Raw genomic sequence first — 18,044 nt, 5'->3', positions numbered from 1 at the left:
ACAATGTTGTGTTAGTTTCAGATGTACAGCAAAGTGATTCAGTTATACATATATGTATTCTTTTTTAAATTTATTTTTTATTTTTGGCTGTGTTGGGTCTTCGTTGCTGCACGCAGGCTTTCTCTAGTGGCGGCAAGCAGGCTTCTCATTGTGGTGGCTTGTCTTGTTGCGGAATACGGGCTCTAGGCTCATAGGCTTCAGTAGTTGTAGCACGCAGGCTCAATAGTTGTGGCTCACGGGCTCTAGAGCACAGGCTCAGTAGTTGTGGCTTACGGGCTTAGCTGCTCCGCGGCATGTGGGATCTTCCTGGACCGGGGCTTGAACCCATGTCCCCTGCATTGGCAGGCAGATTCTTAACCACTGAGCCACCAGGGAAGCCTTACATGTATATATTCTTTGTCATATTCTTTTCCATCATGATTAATTACAGGATATTGAATATAGTTCCCTGTGCTATACAGTAAGACCTTATTGTTTATCTATTTTATATGTAGTAGTTTGTATCTGCTAATCCCGAACTCCTAATTTATCCCTTTCCCACCCCCTTTCCCTTTTGGTAACCATAAATGTGTTTTCTTTGTCTGTGAATCTGTTTCTCTTCTGTAAATAAATTCATTTGTGCCATATTTTAGATTGTGCATATGTGTGATATATGATATTTGTCTTTCTCTGACTTATTCACTTAGTATGATCATCTCTAGGTCCATCCATGTTGCTGCAAATGGCATTATTTCATTCTTTTTTATAACTGAGTACTATTCCATTGTATATATTGCACGGGGTTTTCTGTGCTGCAACTCAGGATGTCTGAGCCCACAGGACACTGAGCCCATCTGCGTGGATATGTGTAGCCCTCCAGAGTGGGCTCTGAGCCCAAGCAGGTGAGCTGGGCTCTGTAGGAGGCTCCCTGCCCCCAGCACCACTCTCCCAGGTCTAGCAGGATCAGGTGGCCACAGCTGAATTCACTCCCCATCTCTCTGGGCAGGTGGAGGAGGTGGTCTCTGCGGGGGAGGAGGCGCTTCAGCGGCACGTGATGCGCCGAGAGGTGTGCCCAGCCTGGCGTGGAGCAGGGTAGGTGCTGGATAAGTGGATTCTGCTCCTCCGCTTTGGAGTTCCGGGCACATCCAGAGGCTACAGCAGAGGCTGCAGGGCTGGAAGAGGCCAGAGCAGGTACCCCCGCACCGGCTGCAGCACCAACAGGAGGGGTAGGTGTGTGAGTGCCTCAGGGACCCCCACCTGGCCTACGCCCTGCTCCTGGGCCTCTGAGGGCTGCCTCCCCACTGCCTGCAGGATCACAGCTCAGCTTCCCGGCTCAGCGCCTTTTCCTCCTGGTAAGTCTGTTTCGTGTCCCAAAAGACAGGGAGAAAAATCCCTTCCCGTGAGGCTGATATAAGGTGATGTGTGCCTAGAACAGAGCCGGCACACGGGAGGGCAAATCCCTGTAGTTTCCTCTTCCCTCACTCCGTTGGCCTGTGAGCTCCTGGGAGGCGGGTAAACATCCCAATGTGGCCCCTGGTGCGGGCGGATTAATTACCGAATCGCTGCATTGTACTCATTGCCGAGCAGCTTGTGTTTGTGTCTCTTGGACTCACAGAACACACAGGCCAGAAGTTCCACTTGCCTCCTGTTGGAAAAACAAAGGTTTGTAGGCAGCAGGGCCTGGAGGCGGGGGAGGGACAAATGGCCCCCTGAGGGCCTGTGGAGCCCTGACCTTCCCAGGGCCTAGACAGGTGTGTCCATGCATCCCAGGCTAATGCTGTACTGAGGCTGGGGAATATGAAGGGGACCCCATTAAATGGGTCCCTATGTGCTGTCCAGTGCCTGCTAGGCTGTCCTGGAGAAGGACCTCAGCCTCATGCCTTCCCAGAGACTCTTAGAATTTAGCAGGGAGTGGTAAACCAGCGCTGGGGAGAGAGCCTATCCCTGCCCCAGCCCTAATCAAGATCCACGGGGAGGGCAGAGGCGTCTAATTGTTTCAGGAGAGGGAAATGTCACATCCTGGGACCCACAAGAGTCCTTAGGACAGACCACTGCCAAGTGAGGGTCCTTGGCTTCTTGCTGGAAAGAATTCAAGAACGAACCAGAGAAAAGCAAAGGCGGTTTTATCTAGCAGGATACACACTCCATAGGTAGAATGTGGACCCTCTGGGAAAGTGAGAGCAGCCCCCGGGCATGGGGTTGTAGGTTTTTATGGGCTAAGTAATTTCATACGCTAACGAGACGAATATTCTTGCTATTTCAGAGAAGGGGGGGATTTTCCAGGAATTGGGCCACTGTTCACTTTTTGACCTTTTCCAGTCGGCTCAGAACTATCACAGCGTAAGGGGGAGTGATCTTGAGTATTACGATGACATTATAATGAGCTAGAGGTCAATGACCAGACTATTCTCGAAGTCAACATGGTTTCAGCTGGTTCTATTCGGACTTAATTGCATCCCAACAGCTGTGCCCCCTCTTCACTTACCTAGCCTTTGTGTTCTGCCCCTTTCCCTCCTGTCTCGTTCCCCCATCAGAAATTTTACTTCCATATTCTTATGGGAAGCAGAAAGGTGACGGTCTGTCTTCTTTGGCTGCTTCAGGGCTGAGTAGGGGCATTGACCTTGCCTGTCAGGGAGTAGAAATTTCTGGATGCCTAGTGTAGGGATCCCAGGGGCAGGACAGCTTCTTGTTTTAAGTCATAGGGCGGTATGGGCTGGAATCCTTGCTTAACCATCATTTTTTTTTTTTTGGCTGCGCCACGCGCGGCTTGTAGACTCTTAGTTCCCCAATCAGGGATCGAACACAGGCCCTCAGCAGTGAGAGCACAAAGTCCTAACCACTGGACCACCAGAGAATTCCCCTAACCATCATTTTGATGTGGAATTGTTGAAACCTGGAAGACATGAACTTTACCAAGAGGTGAAAGAGGCAGAGTCCAAATAGGAGGAGGAGTATGGCTGTTACTCAGGGTCCAAGTAAGGCTAGAGAGGGCACTCTTAATGGTGGACCAGATGGCATTAGGGTATGACCCCTGGTTGTAGCGGTGTAACCATGTTGCTTGTTCATAAATCTCTTTGATGTCCATCTCAGTCTGGCCTGAATTACTGACATAGGTGCAGCAGGTTTTGTTTATGACTGCACAAACGCCACCCTGCTCATCCAGCAAGTAATCCAAGGCCAATCTATTGTCCATAACCACATTGGCCACTGAGTTTAAAGAAGTTGAAAGTCTGTTTAGGGCATTTCCAGTGGTCAGGGCTGGGTTCTCTAAAGTGTTGGTTAGGTTTTCTAGGGTTACCTCATGGTAGGCAAAGCCTCCCATGGAGTTGCCAATCCCCCTGCCAGTCCTATTCTTGCCAATATTAATCCGATGGCCCTCCTGGGACAATTTTGAGTGTTATTATGTATTGTGACAGTGAATGGGACCAAATGTCCTAATGTACAGGCTCCCTCATGCCACACATTATATAAGGATAAGCATTTACATAGGGGCCGAATTACCCTGGGGTGCCCTTGTCTTTGGGCCCTCATTCTGGGGAGTGCCACGTATCCAGACATATCTTGAAGGTGCAATAAAAGATCTGGGAACAGAAGAATTTAGCAAGGAAGCAGCCATCCAGATCCATGGAAGAGAAAAGTTAATGAACACAATGTGGGGACAAGGGCCCATTTGTATATTCAAAACAGTTCAGTCCAGGAGTATTCCATGACCTTGGCTTAGGTGAGATGGTGCAGTAAGAAGGGTTCAACCCACAGTTTCCATAGAGCCTGACAACTTCTAGCCCAGTTTTTAGTCCATTCCATCCCTATCCTGTAGGCACCTGGGGTCTGGGCTTCATTATAAGCACAGAGAGTGGAGGCATTCGTGGGAATGCAGTTTGGGTCCAGGTTCCAAAACGCTGTGGTGATATTACCCTCTGGTGCCCAGGGATTGTTCCAAAGAGGCTCACCATAGCCAAGAGAACCATTAGAGGTGTGGTGACATTGGAAGCTTGACTGGTTTTCTGGATAACAAAAGTAGCCATGATTAAAGGAAAAGTTATGTCACCTTTTTAAAAAGAGTTAAAACGTAGGCAAGGTATCGGGCCTGATGGGGGTATCACCCGTCACGCTCGTATCAGCTGTGGGGGTGGTTTCCTTGTGTCTGAATTGGTAAAGCTCTTGTATTTACCTATTTGTACCTGTAACGACTGTTGTAAGCCAGGGTTTTTATGGCAAGCCCAACAATTAACTAGTTTTTCTCCCAGGGCAACTATTTTAGATATGTTTACTAAAGCACGATTTTCCCATTCTGAGCTGTGACCTTCATCAGAAGTCCTACTAGTATGATGGCTTTTGACATCACATTACCGTATTTTTTCTTTCAGACCTAGCAGGGGCAAAGAAGATGTTTACCAGGGGGAGGGGGTCCTGAAAAGCGGCAGAATAAGAGCGTGATAGTCAGAAACACAAGGATGACTAGGCCAACCCGCCTCAGCCACGTGAAGTCACTTATCTGTTCTTGGAAAGGTATCTGAGGTCTTCCATGGGCTCACAGGAGTAGGTCTCTTCTGGCTCCTGTTGGGACTTATAAGATACAGGTTTTGTTCTAGACAGATGAACCCAATTAGCAACTCCCTATAGCTTGACAGCAGTTGGGGTACTTAGTAACACTTGATATGGTCCCTTCCATTTTGGTTGTATCTGGTCCTCAGGGGACCCTTCCTTCCAAGTTTTTAGTAGGACAAAGTGCCCTGACTGGATGGAGACCGCGACCTTTCCTTTGTGGGGGTGGGCAGCGCTTTGTTTCCGTACACTTGGAGGACCTTTTGAACTTGGCTCAAGCTAACAGTGTGGGAAACCCATTTGTGGGTTTCCTCATCAAACAAGATATCTGAAGTGAAAAAGGGCCTCCCAGTGGTCCTTCCCTGGCAGTCCAGTGGTGAAGTTAGTGGTTAGGCTGTTACTGCTGAGGGCCTGGGTTCAATCCCTGGTCTGGGAACTAAGATCCCACAAGCTGTGCGGCCTGACTGAAAAAAAAGGTGGGGGGCTTCCCATAGGTCTCAAATGGGCTAAGTTTTAAAATTCTCTTTGGGGCCATCCTGGTCCATACAAGGGCTACAGGCAGGACAGAGATCCAGGTTTCTGAAGTCTCTTGGCATAGCTTAGCAAGTGTTTTTTGGGGTTTTTTTTTTTTTGCAAGCATTCTTTTGGAGCATGATTTGCTTTTTCTACTTTGCCTAAGGATTAGGGCCTCCAGGAAGACTGGAGTTGGTAGTGAATACCTAGAGCTGAGGAAGGCTGTTGGGTCACCTTGGCAGTGAAAGAAGGTCCGTTATCACTGTAAGCTTTGGGGTTACCCGAATCTCGGAATTATCTCTTTAAGCAGAAATTTGGATACTCCTATTGCCTTTTCAGTCCTAGTAGGGAAAGCTTCTATCAACCCTGTAAAGGTGTCTATGAATGCCAATAGGTGTTTCCATCCCCTACATGGGAGCATTTGGGTCAAGTCCATTTGCCAATTTTTTCCTGGATAGGTTCCCTGATGTTGTATGGGCCAAGTTAGCGGTGGAGGTATGGGGTGGCTTCCTAGGGCATGGCGGGCACAAAGCTTGCAAGCCCTGGTGACATTTTTAACAGTTTGGGATGGTCCCTTGCCCAGGAACAACTGAGTAGCTAGTTTGAATAGGGAGTCCACCCTAAGTGAAAGGACTCGTGGAAGTACTTAGTTTTTTTCCATTGCTCGGCCCCGGGAATGAGAAGCTTGTTATCTTTTGTCAGCCACCTTGAGAGGTCTCTTTCCAGTCCCCTATGTTTAGCCCACTCAAGTTCTTCAGGTGTATAAGATGGCGCTGTTGGGAAGGGGGTGCTGTCAGGCCTGAGAGCTGCAGCTTGTAGGACCAGCTGTTCTTGGGCGGCAGTCTTAGCGGGCTTTTGGGCCAGGGTGTTTCCCCTTGTAAGGCAAGTGTTGCCCCTTTGGTGACACCTGCAACCTCCTTTGGAAGCTGGAACGCTTCTAGGAGTTCTAGAATTTCTGCCTGTTGTTTTATAGTGGATCCTTTGACTGTTAGTAATCCCCTTTCTTTACATATGGCAGCCTGGGCATGTAGCACAAAGAATCCATACTTGGAATCAGTATGTATATTGATTCTTTTTTTTAAAAAATAAATTTATTTATTATTTATTTTTGGCTGAGTTGGGTCTTTGTTGCTGCACGCGGGCTTTCTCTAGTTGCGGCGAGTGGGGGCTACTCTTCGTTGTGGTGCACGGGCTTCTCATTGCGGTGGCTTCTCTCATTGCAGAGCACAGGCTCTAGGCACGTGGGCTTCAGTAGTTGTGGCTCGCAGGCTCTAGAGCGCAGACTCAGTAGTTGTGGCACACGGGCTTAGTTGCTCCGCAGCATGTGGGATCTTCCCGGACCAGGGCTCGAACTCGTGTCCCATTCATTGGTAGGCGGATTCTTAACCACTGCGCCACCAGGGAAGCCCTGTATTTTTTTTTTTTTCCCCCGTTGCGGAGCACAGGCTCCGGATGCGCAGGCTTAGCAGCCATGGCTCACGGACCCAGCTGTTCTGCGGCATGTGGGATCTTCCCGGATCAGGGCACGAACCCGTGTCCCCTGCATCGGCAGGCAGACTCTCAACCACTGCACCACCAGGGAAGCCTAAGCCCTGTATATTGCTTCTTAATTCCTTTCCTAGTTGGAGTGCTCTGGTCAAGGCGATCAACTCAGCCTTTTGGGTGGAAGTGTGAGAGGGTAGAGCTCCAGACTCAACAATTGTCTACAGGCTGACTCTGGCATAACCTGCCGGCCTTAACCCTTCATGTATAAAGCTGCCTCCATCGGTAAACCATTGTTTTTATTTTTTAATTAAGTAATTCATAAAGTGATTATTATTTAATTATTTAATTTTTATTTTATAGTGGAGTATAGTTGATTTACAATGTTGTGTTAATTTCAGGTATACAGCATAGTGATTCAGTTATACATATATCTATTCTTTTTCAAATTCTTTTCCCATTTAGGTTATTACAGAATATTGAGTAGAGTTTTCAGTGCTATACAGTAGGTCCTTGTTGGTTTTTTTTTTTTTTAATTTTAAATATAGTAGTGTGTATATGTCAATCCCAAACTCCCAATTTATCCCTCCCCCGCAACTTTCCCCTTTGGTAACCATAAGTTTGTTTTCTGTCAGTCTGTTTCTGTTTTGTAAATAAGTTCATTTGAATCTTATTTTTTTAAGATTCTGCATATAAGAAATATCATGTGATATTTGTCTTTCCCTGTCTGACTTACTTCACTAAGTATGATAATCTCCAGGTCCATCCATGTTGCTGTGAATGGCATTATTTCATCCTTTTTAATGGCTGAGTAATACTGCATTGTATATATGTATCCCATCTTCTTTATCTTTTCAACTGTTGATGGATATTTTGGTAGTTTCCATGTCTTGCCTATTGTAAACAGCGCTGCAATGAACATTGGGATGTATGTATCCCTTTGGACCATGGTTTTCTCCGTAGTTTTAGCTTTATAAGGAACCTCCACACTGTTCTCCACAGTGGCTGTACCAATTTACATTCCCACCAACAATGTAGGAGGGTTCCCTTTTCTCCACACCCTCTCCAGCATTTATTGTTTGTAGGCTTTTTGATGATGCCCATTTGCATTGGTGTGAGGTGATATCTCATTGTAGTTTTTTAAAATTTATTTATTATTTATTTTTGGTCGCACTGGGTCTTTGTTGCTGTGTGCAGGCTTTCTCTAGTTGCGGTGAGCAGGGGCTACTCTTCGTTGTGGTGCGCGGGCTTCTCGCTGCAGTGGCTTCTCTTGTTGTGGAGCACGGGCTCTAGGGCTCAATAGTTATGGCCTGCGGGCTCTAGAGCGCAGGCTCAGTAGTTGTGATGCACAGGCTTAGTTGCTCCAAGGCACGTGGGATCTTCCCGGACCAGGGCTCAAACCCGTATCCCCTGCATTGGCAGGCGGGTTCTTAACCACTGCGCCACCAGGGAAGCCCTCATTGTAGTTTTGATTTGTATTTCTCTAATAATTAGTGATGTTGAGCATCATTTCACGTGCCTCTTGGCTATCTGTATGTATTCTTTGGAGAAATGTCTATATAGGTCTTCTGCCCATTTTTTGATTGAGTTGTTTTGTTTTTGGTTTTGGTGTTTTTCGGCTGCACCTTGCGGCAGGAGGAACTTCCCCAACCAGGGATTAAACCCACGCACTCTGCAGTGGAAGCACAGAGTCTTAACCACTGGAGCAGGGAAGCATGTTCGTCTGTTTGATATTGAGTTATATGAGCTGTTTGTAAATTTTGGAGATTAATCCCTTGTCAGTCGCATCATTTGCAAATGTTTTCTCCAATTCTTTGGGTTGTCTTTTTGTTTTGTTTATGGTTTCCTTTGCTGTGCGAAAGCTTTTGAGTTTAACTGGGTCCCATTTGTTTGTTTTTATTTACATTACTGTAGGAGATGGATTGAAAGTTTAGTTTTGAGTTTATTTTTGTGTATGGTGTTAAAGAATGTTCTAATTTCATTCTTTTACATGTAGCTGTACCATTTATTGGAGAAACTGTCATTTCTCCATTGTATAGTCTTGCCTCCTTTATCATAGATTAATTGACCATAGGTGTGTGGGTTATTTCTGGGATTTCTCTCCTGTTCCATTGATCTATATTTCTGTTTTTGTTTCTGTACTGTATTTTTTTTTATGACTGTAGCTTTGTAGTATAGTCTGAATTCAGGGAGCCTGATTCCTCCAGCTCTGTTTTTCTTTCTCAAGATTGCTTTGGCTATTTATCTCTCAGCTATATAGAGGAGAAAGCGTTTTTCTAAGTTCGGGAGACCTAACACAGGAGTGCTTCCTAATTTTTGTTTTAGAGCCAGTAACGCCTGTTGGCAATTTTCATCCCAGTTGAGGGGTTTGTGGTCACCTCCTTTTAGGGCCTTAAAAAGAGGCTTTTCTGTGAGGCTGAATCCAGGTATCCAGATCCTGCAAAATCCTGCCATCCCCAGAAAGTCCCTCAGTTGCCTCTTAGGGTGGGGGTGGTTGGAGGGTTACAATGGCTTCCTTTTGGTCTTGGGCAAAGGCCCTCATCCCATGGGTGAGCACGTTTCCCAGGTACTTAACCTGTTGGGTGGAAATCTGGGCCTTGTGAGGAGAGACTCAATATCCTTGTTCCCCTAGGAAATTGAGGACCTGAGTGGTATCTTTATCTGAATCTTCCCTAGTGGGACTGGAAATTAGGAGGTTGTCCACATTCTGTAGGAGAGACCCATTAACCAACTGTAATTCTCTTAACTCCTTTGCTAATGCGTTTCTGAACAGGTGGGGGCTATCCCTGGAGCCTTGGGGCAGCACAGTCCAAGTTAGCTGGGAAGTGTTAACATGTGTCTGGATCTGTCCACTCAAAGGCAAGGAAATATTGGGAGTCTGGGTGCAGGGGAATGCAAAAGAAGGCATCTTTCAGGTCTAGCACTGTAAGCTAGTTTGCATTTTCTGGAACTTGGGCAGTACAGTGTGTGGATTAGGGACTATTGAGTGAACTGGGACCACTGCCTCATTAACTGCCCTCAGGTCTTGAACAAACTTGTATTCTCCACTTTGCTTTTTTATGGGCAGAATGGGGGGATTACACAGAGATTGGCAGGATCATAACAGCCCATATTTTAAGAACTTGGTTATTAAAGGCTGGATACCTCACTGGGCCTTGGGCCTCAAGGGATACTGTTTTTTCCATGGGTCATCAGCATTGGGTTTCAGTGAAACCTGAACTAGGGGCACATTATTAGCTCTGCCAGGAACCTCAGTGTCCCAGACAGAGGGGTTTACTGGAGAAAAAATATGGGGTGGAGGGGAGACCTTCTCTGATGGTGACTGAGGCAGGCTCCCATGACGAAGAACAATTGTTTCTCCTGATAGGTGCCTTCTCTGAGGAGGTCTCCAAACTGAACTATTGTCTGGAATTTAGTGAGCAACTCCCTTCCCAACAAGGGGATGGGGCACTCAGGCATCAGCAGGAACTGGTGTGCAAAGGTAACATTTCCTAGTAAGCAGCTGAGCGGGGGGCGGTGTGAATCACTTGGCTTTGGGCCGTCCATCGATCCCCGTTAATATACAGGATTGGGAGGACAAGGGTCCAGGGAAATTAGTCATCACAGAGTAGGTGGATCTAATAAAAAAAATACCTTTCCCACCTGCCATGTCAAGGGTTACCCGAGTCTCCTCCGGGGAAATGGCCAGATGACCTTTGGGAGGCAGGGAGAGTCCTGGGCCCTGTCAGTCTTCAGTCCTCTTGGCCAGCATCAGTTTGGGAGCCCCGAGCCCCCTTCGGGACTGGGGACAGCCTTGCTTCCGATGGCCCTCTGGTTTGCACGTCAGGCAGGGTCCTGGTGGATTTTTCCCATACAGGGGGTATTCGTCCTTCCAGTGGCCCTCCTGGCTGCATTTAAAACGGGTCCATTCCCAACAGAGAGGGGCTCTGATCCAGATTTTCTAGATCCTGCCCCTGCCATGGGCTTTCACAAGGGGGAGGGGGAGGATAACCACGAGGTGGTGTGGGGACTAGAGCTGCCACCAAGAGTTGTGCCTTTCGTTGTTGTCCTGAATCCTCCTTGCCTCCTCAACCCTATCTCTATTGTTAAATACTCCAAAGACCAAGTCCATGAGCTGATTCATGGGGGTTTGGTGTCCCATGGCTGCCTTCTGTAATTTTCTCCTAATGTCTGGGGCAGATTGAATGATAAAATGGGTATTTACTGGGACTTGCCCTTCAGGGGTGTCGGGATTAATATTGGTATACTTTTTTTTATCAATACTTTTTTTTATTGAACGATAGTTGATTTATAATGTGTTAATTTCTGCTGAACAGCAGAGTGATTCACTTATACACATATATACATTCTTTTTTAAAATATTGTCTTCCATTATGGCTTATCATAGGATATTGAATATAGTTCTCTGTGCTATACCGTAGGACCTTGTTGTTTATCCATTATAAATGTAATAGTTTGCATCTACTGACCCCAAACTCCCAGTCCATCCCTTTCCATCCCCCGCCCCTTGGCAACCACAACTCTGATCTCTATGTCTGTGAGTCTGTTTCTCTTTTATAGATAGGTTCATTTGTGCCATATTTTAGATTCGACATATAAGTGATATCATATGGTACTTGTCTTTCTCTTTCTGACTTACTTAGTATGATCTCTAGTTGTGTCCATGTTGCTGCACGTGGCATTATTTCATTCTTTTTATGGCTGAGTAGTATTCTGTTGTATATATGTACTACATCTTCTTTATCCATTCATCTGTTGATGGCCATTTAGGTTGTTTCCATGTCTTGGCTATTGTGAACAGTGCTGCTATGAAAATAGGGTGCTTGTATCTTTTTGAATTCTAGTTTTGTCTGGATGTATACCCAGGAGTGGGATTGCTGGATCATATGGTAATTCTATTTTTAGTTTTCTTAGGAACCTCTGTACTGTTTGCCATAGGAGCTGCACCAACTTACATTCCCACCAACCGTGTAGGAGGGTGCCTTTTTCTCCACACCCTCTCCAGCATTTGTTACTTGTAGACTTTTTAATGATGGCCATTCTGACCAGTGTGAGGTGGTAACTAATTGTAGTTTTGATTCACATTTCTCTAATAATTAGTGATGTTGAGCATCTTTTCATGTGCCTATTGGCCACCTGTATTTTGTCTTTGGAGAAATATCTATTTAGGTCTTCTCATTTTTTAAAAATTATTTTATTTATTTATTTTTTATTTTTGGCTGTGTTGGATCTTCTTTGCTGCCCACAGGCTTTCTCTAGTTGTGGCGAGTGGGGGCTACTCTTTGTTGCGATGTGTGGGCTTCTCATTGCGGTGGCTTCTCTTGTTGCAGAGCACGGGCTCTAGGCATGTGGGCTTCAGTAGTTGTGGCATGCAGGCTCAGTAGTTGTGGCTCACAGGCTCTAGAGTGCAGGCTCAGTAGTTGTGGCACACGGACTTAGTTGCTCCACGGCATGTGGGATCTTCCCAGACCAGGACTCAAACCCATGTCCCCTGCATTGGCAGGCGTATTCCTAATCATTGCGCCACCAGGGAAGCCTGGTCTTCTGCTAATTTTTTGATTAGGTTGTTTGTTTTTTGTTTTGTTGTTGTTGTTGAGTTGTATGAGCTGCTGATATATTTTGGAAATTAAGCCCTTGTCCGTCATATCATTTGCAAATATTTTCTTCCATTCCATAGGTTGTCTTTTCGTTTTATCTATGGCTTCCTTTGCTGTGCAAAAGCTTGTAAGTTTGATTAGGTCCCATTTGTTTTTATTTTTATTGCCTTGGGAGACTGACCTAAGAGAACATTGGTACGATTTATGTCAGAGAATGTTTTGCCTCTGCTCTCTTCTAGGAGTTTTGTGGTGTCATGTCTTATGTCTAAGTCTTTAAGCCATTTTGAGTTTATTTTTGTGCATGGTATGAGAGTGTGTTCTAACTTCATTGATTTACATGTGGCTGTCTGACTTTCCCAGCACCACCAGTTGAAGAGACTCTTTTCCATTGTATATTCTTGCCTCCTTTGTTGAAGATTAATTGACCATAGGTGTGTGGGTTTACTTCTGGGCTCTCTATTCTGTTCCATTGATCTGTATGTCTGTTTTTGTACCAATACCACACTGTTGGGGCTTCCCTGGTGGTGCAGTGGTTAAGAATCCGCCTGCCAATGCAGGGGACACTGGTTGGAGCCCTGGTCCGGGAAGATCCCACGTGCCGCGGAGCAACTAAGCCCATGTGCCATGACTACTGAGCCTGCACTCTAGAGCCCACGAGCCACAATTGCGGAGCCCTGTGCCACAACTACTGAAACCCGCGCACCTAGAGCCTGTGCTCCCAACAAGAGAAGCCACCACAATGAGAAGCCTGTGCACCACAACGAAGAGTAACCCCCACTCGCCGCAACCAGAGAAAAGCCCGCATGCAGCAACAAAGACCCAACACAGCCAAAAAATAAATTTAAAAAACACACTGTTTTGATTACTGTAGTTTTGTAGTATCGTGTGAAGTCTGGTTTTTTTTCCCCTCAGGATTTGGTTTTTTTTCCTCAGGATTGCTGTGGCAATTCTGGGTCTTTTATGGTTCCATGTAAATTTTTGGATTATTTGTTCTAGTTCTGTGAAAAATGTCATGGGTAATTTGATAGGGATCACATTCAATCTGTAGATTGCTTTGGTTAGTATTGCCGTTTAACAATATTAAATCTTCCAATCCAAGAGCATGGGATATCTTTCCATTTCTTTGAATCCTCTTTAATTTCCTTTATTAATGTTTTATAGTTCTTAGCATATAAGTCTTTCATCTCCTGGGTCAGATTATTCCTAGGTTTGTTTTTCCTTTTTTGGTGCAATTTTATTTTTATTTTTTATTGGAGTATAGTTGCTTTACACTGCTGTGTCAGTTTATGCTGTACAGCAAAGTGAATCAGCCATACGTATACATATATCCCCTCTTTTTTGGATTTTCTTGCCATTTAGGTCACCACAGAGCACCAAGTAGAGTTCCTTGTGCTATACAGTAGGTTCTCATTAGTTATCTACTTTATACATAGTAGTGTATATATGTCAATCCCAATCTCCCAATTAATCCCACCACCACCCCTGCCCCCTTGCTATCCATATATTTGTATCCAGATGTAGAGGCATCTGTGTCTCTATTTCTGCTTTGCAAATAAGATCATCTATACCATTTTTCTAGATTCCACATATATGCGTTAATATACGATATTTGTTTTTCTCTTTCTGACTTCACTCTGTATGACAGTCTCTAGGTTCATCCATGTCTCTGCAAATGACACAATTTCGTTTCTTTTTATGTCTGAGTAATATTCCATTGTATATATGTATCATGTCTTCTTTATCCATTCCTCTCTTAATGGACATTTAGGTTGTTTCCATGTCCTGGGTATTGTAAATAGTGCTGCAGTGAACATTGGGGCACATGTGTCTTTTTTTTTTTTTTTTTTTCACATGTGTCTTTTTGAATTATGGTTTTCTCTGGGTATATGCCCAGGAGTGGGATTGCTGGGTCACACGGTAGTCCTATTTTTAGTTTTTTAAGGAACCTCCATACTGTCCTCCATTGTGGCTATATCAATTTACATTCCCACCAACAGTGTAAGAGGGTTCCCTCTTCTCCACACCCTCTCCAGCATTTATTGTTTGTAGATTTCTCGATGATGGCCATTCTGACCAGTGTGAGGTGATACCTCATTGAAGTTTCAATTTGCATTTCTCTAATAATTAGTGATGTTGAGCATCTTTTCATGTGTTTGTTAGCCATCTGTATGTCTTCTTTGGAGAATGTCTGTTTAGGTATTCTGCCCATTTTTTGATTGGGTTGTTTGATACTGAGCTGCATGAGCTGTTTGTATGTTTTGGAGATTAATTCTTTGTCAGTTGGTTTGTTTGCAAATATTTTCTCCCATTCTGAGGGTTGTCTTTTTGTCTCATTTATGGTTTCCTTTGCTGTGCAAAAGCTTTTAAGTTTAATTAGGTCCCATTTGTTTATTTTTATTTCCATTACTGTAGGAGGTGGGTCAAAAAAAATCTTGCTGTGATTTATGTCAAAGAGTGTTCTGCCTATATTCTCTATGAGTTTTATAATATCTGGCCTTACATTTAGGTCTTTAATCCATTTTGAGTTTTTTTTTGTGTATGGTTTTAGGGAGTGTTCTAATTTCATTTTTTTACATGTAGCTGTCCATGGTGCAATTTTATGCTAGGCTTTTTTTTTTTTTTTTTTTTTTTTTTTTGCGGTATGCAGGCCTCTCACTGTTGTGGCCTCTCCCGTTGTGGAGCACAGACTCCAGACGCACAAGCTCAGCGGCCATGGCTCATGGGCCCAACCACTCTGTGGCATGTGGGATCTTCCTGGACTGGGGTATGAACCCGTGTCCCCTGCATCGGCAGGCGGACTCTCAACCACTGTGCCACCAGGGAAGCCCCATGGTGCAATTTTAAAAGATACTGTTTTTTTACATTCCCTGTCTGATATTTCATTGTTAGTGTAAAGAAATGCAACCAATTTCTGAATGTTAATCTTGTATCTTGCTACTTTGCTGGATTCATTTATTAGATCTAGTAGTTTTAGTTTGGAATTCTTAGGATTTTCTATATATAGTATCATGTTATCTGCATCTGGTGACAATTTTACCTCTTCCTTTCCAATTTGGTTGCCTTTTATTTCTTTTTCTTGTCTGATTGCTGTGGCTAGGGCTTCCAACACTATGTTGAATAGAAGTGGTAAGAGTGGACATCCTTGTCTTTTTTTTTTTAATATTTATTCATTTATTTATTTGGTGGCACCAGGTCTTAGTTGCAGCTCACAGGCTCCTTAGTTGCAGCAGGTGGGCTCCTTAGTTGTGGCTTGCCAGCTCCTTAGTTGCGGCTCACCAGCTCCTTAGTTGTGGCATGCGAACTCTTAGTTGTGGCATGCACGTGAGATCTAGTTCCCTGACCAGGGATCGAACCTGGGCCCCCTGCATTGGGAGTGCAGAGTCTTAACCACTGTGCCACCAGGAAAGTCCTGGACATCCTTGTCTTGTTCCAGATTTTAGTGGGAAGGCTTTCAGCTTTTCACCGTTGACTATTATTTTGGCTGTGGGTTTGTCAGAAATGGCTTTTATTATGTTGAGATGTGTTCCCTCTATACCCACTTTGGTAAGAGTTTTTATCACGAATGAATGTTGAATTTTGTCAGATGATTTTTCTGCATCTATTGAGATGAGCATGTGGTTTTTTACTTTTCTGTTGTTAATGTGGTATATTACATTGATTGATTTGTGTATGTTGAACTATCCTTGTAAACTTGGGATGAATCCCACCTGGTCATGGTGTATGATCTTTATTATGTGTTGTTGGATTCAGTTTGCTGATATTTTGTTGAGAACTTTTGCATCTATAGTCATCAAAGATTTGGCCTGTAATTTTCTTTTTTGGTGGTGTCTTTGTCTGGTTTTGGTATCAGGATGATAGTGCCTTCATAGAATGTCTTGGGGAGTGTTCCCTCCTCTTCAATCTTTTGGAAGAGTTTGAGAAGAATCAGTATAAGTTCTTCTTTGTATGTTTGGTAGAATTCACTTGTGAAGCCATCTGGTCCTGGACTTTTGTTTGTAGGGAATTGTTTTTTTTTTTAAACGACAGATTCTATTTCACTTCTAGTGATTGGTCTGTTCAAATTATCTATTCTTGATTCAGGTTTGGTTGGCTGTATGTTTCTAGAAAGTTGTCAATTTCTTCTAAGTTGTCAAATTTGTTGGCATATAAAATTGTTCATAGTATTCTCATGGATCTTTTTTTAAGGTAAGTTTTTTTGCTTGTCTTTATGGAAGTGAGGTTAGTTCTTTTTAATGTTTTCTTTCTTTTATTTTTGGCTGCGTTGCTGTGCATGGGCTTTCTTCTAGTGGTGAGTGGGGGCTGCTCTTTGTTGTGGTGCGCAGGCTTCTCATTGCAGTGGCTTCTCTTGTTGTGGAGCACGGGCTCTAGGCACACGGGCTTCAGTAGTTGTGGCATGCAGTCTCAGTAGTTGTGGCTCGCAGGCTCTAGAGCACAGGCTCAGTAGTTGTGTGCACGGGCTTAGTGGCTCTGTGGCATGTGGGATCTTTCCGGACTGGGGCAAAACCCATGTCCCCTGCATTGGCAGACAGGTTCTGAACCACTGCACCACCAAGGAAGCCCCTCTCTTAGGTTTTTTTGTATTTCTGTGGTATCGGTTGAGGTTTCTCTTTTTGTTTCTTATTTTGTTTACTTGGGTTCTCTCTCTTTTCTTATTCGTGAGCCTGGCCAGAGGTTTGTCAATTTTGTTTACCCTTTCAAAGAAGCAGCTCTTGGTTTTACTGATTTTTTTCTACTGTTTTTTTTTTTTGTTTTTTTTTTTTTGCGGTACGCAGGCCTCTCACTGTTGTGGCCTCTCCCGTTGTGGAGCACAGACTCCAGATGCACAAGCTCAGCGGCCATGGCTCATGGGCCCAACCACTCTGTGGCACGTGGGATCTTCCCAGACTGGGGTATGAACCCATGTCCCCTGCATCGGCAGGCGGACTCTCAACCACTGTGCCACCAGGGAAGCCCTCTACTGTTTTTTAATCTCTGTTTTATTTATTTCCTCCCTGATCTTTATTATTTCCTTCCTTCTGCTGACTTTAGGTTTTGTTTCTTCTTTTTCTAATTCTTTTATGTGATAGGTTGTTTATTTGACATTTTTCTTGTTTCTTGGGGTTTTATTTGAGGAAGGCCTATATCACTATGAACTTCCCTCTAAGAACTGCTTTTGCTGCATTGCATAGATTTTGTATGGTTGTGGGGGTTTTTTAAGATTTTTTTTTAATGTGGACCATATTTAAAGTCTTTATTGAATTTGTTACAGTATTGCTTCTTTTTTTTTTTTTTTTTTTTAAACCAGTACACGGGCCTCTCACTGCTGTGGCCTCTCCCACTGCGGAGCACAGGCTCCAGACGTGTAGGCTCAGCAGCCACGGCTCACAGGCCCAGCCGCTCCATCGCATGTGGGATCTTCCTGGACCAGGGCACGAACCCGTATCCCCTGCATTGGCAGGCGGACTCTTAACCACTGCACCACGAGGGAAGCCCGCTTCTTTTTTTTATGTTTTGGTTTTTTGGCTATGAGGCATGTGGGGTATTAGCTCCTCAACCAGGGATCAAACCTGCACCCCTTGCATTGGAAGGCGAAGTCTTAACCACTGGACCACCAGGGAAGTCGCTGTATGGTTGTGTTTTCATTGTCATTTGTCTCAAGGTATTTATTAATTTCCTTTATTTCCTCGTTGACCCATTGGTTTGTAGTAGCATGTTGTTTAGTCTACATGTAATCATTTTTTTCTCATTTCTTTTCCTGTGGTTGATTTCTAGTTTCATGCCTTTGTGATCAGGGAAGATGCTTGAAATAATTTCTATACTTTTAAATTTGTTGAGGTTAATTTTATGCCCCAGTATGTGGTCAATCCTAGAGAATGTTTTGTGTGCACTTGAAAAGAATGTGTATTCTGTTTTCGTTTTTGTTTTTTTTTTTGGATGTAATGTCCTGAA

General features: G+C 44.3%; 1 long non-coding RNA gene across 8 annotated transcripts in view; it reads left to right on the top strand.

Moving 5' to 3' along the window:
• LOC116761885 overlaps window positions 1-18,044 on the top strand; it is a 74,654-nt gene that overhangs the window by 32,169 nt on the left and 24,441 nt on the right. For 7 of the 8 annotated variants that reach the window (XR_004352158.1, XR_004352154.1, XR_004352153.1 and 4 more), the window contains one exon: window positions 986-1,331. The exons of the other annotated variant lie outside the window; for it this stretch is intronic. This is a non-coding gene — a long non-coding RNA (uncharacterized LOC116761885). The remainder of the gene's footprint in view (window positions 1-985; window positions 1,332-18,044) is intronic. 8 annotated transcript variants of the gene reach the window in all.

This window comes from Phocoena sinus, chromosome 11, assembly GCF_008692025.1.
Source record: "Phocoena sinus isolate mPhoSin1 chromosome 11, mPhoSin1.pri, whole genome shotgun sequence".
NCBI lineage: Eukaryota > Metazoa > Chordata > Mammalia > Artiodactyla > Phocoenidae > Phocoena > Phocoena sinus.
Note: the sequence above shows the minus strand (reverse complement) of the source record. Positions and strands in the feature narration are given on the sequence as shown.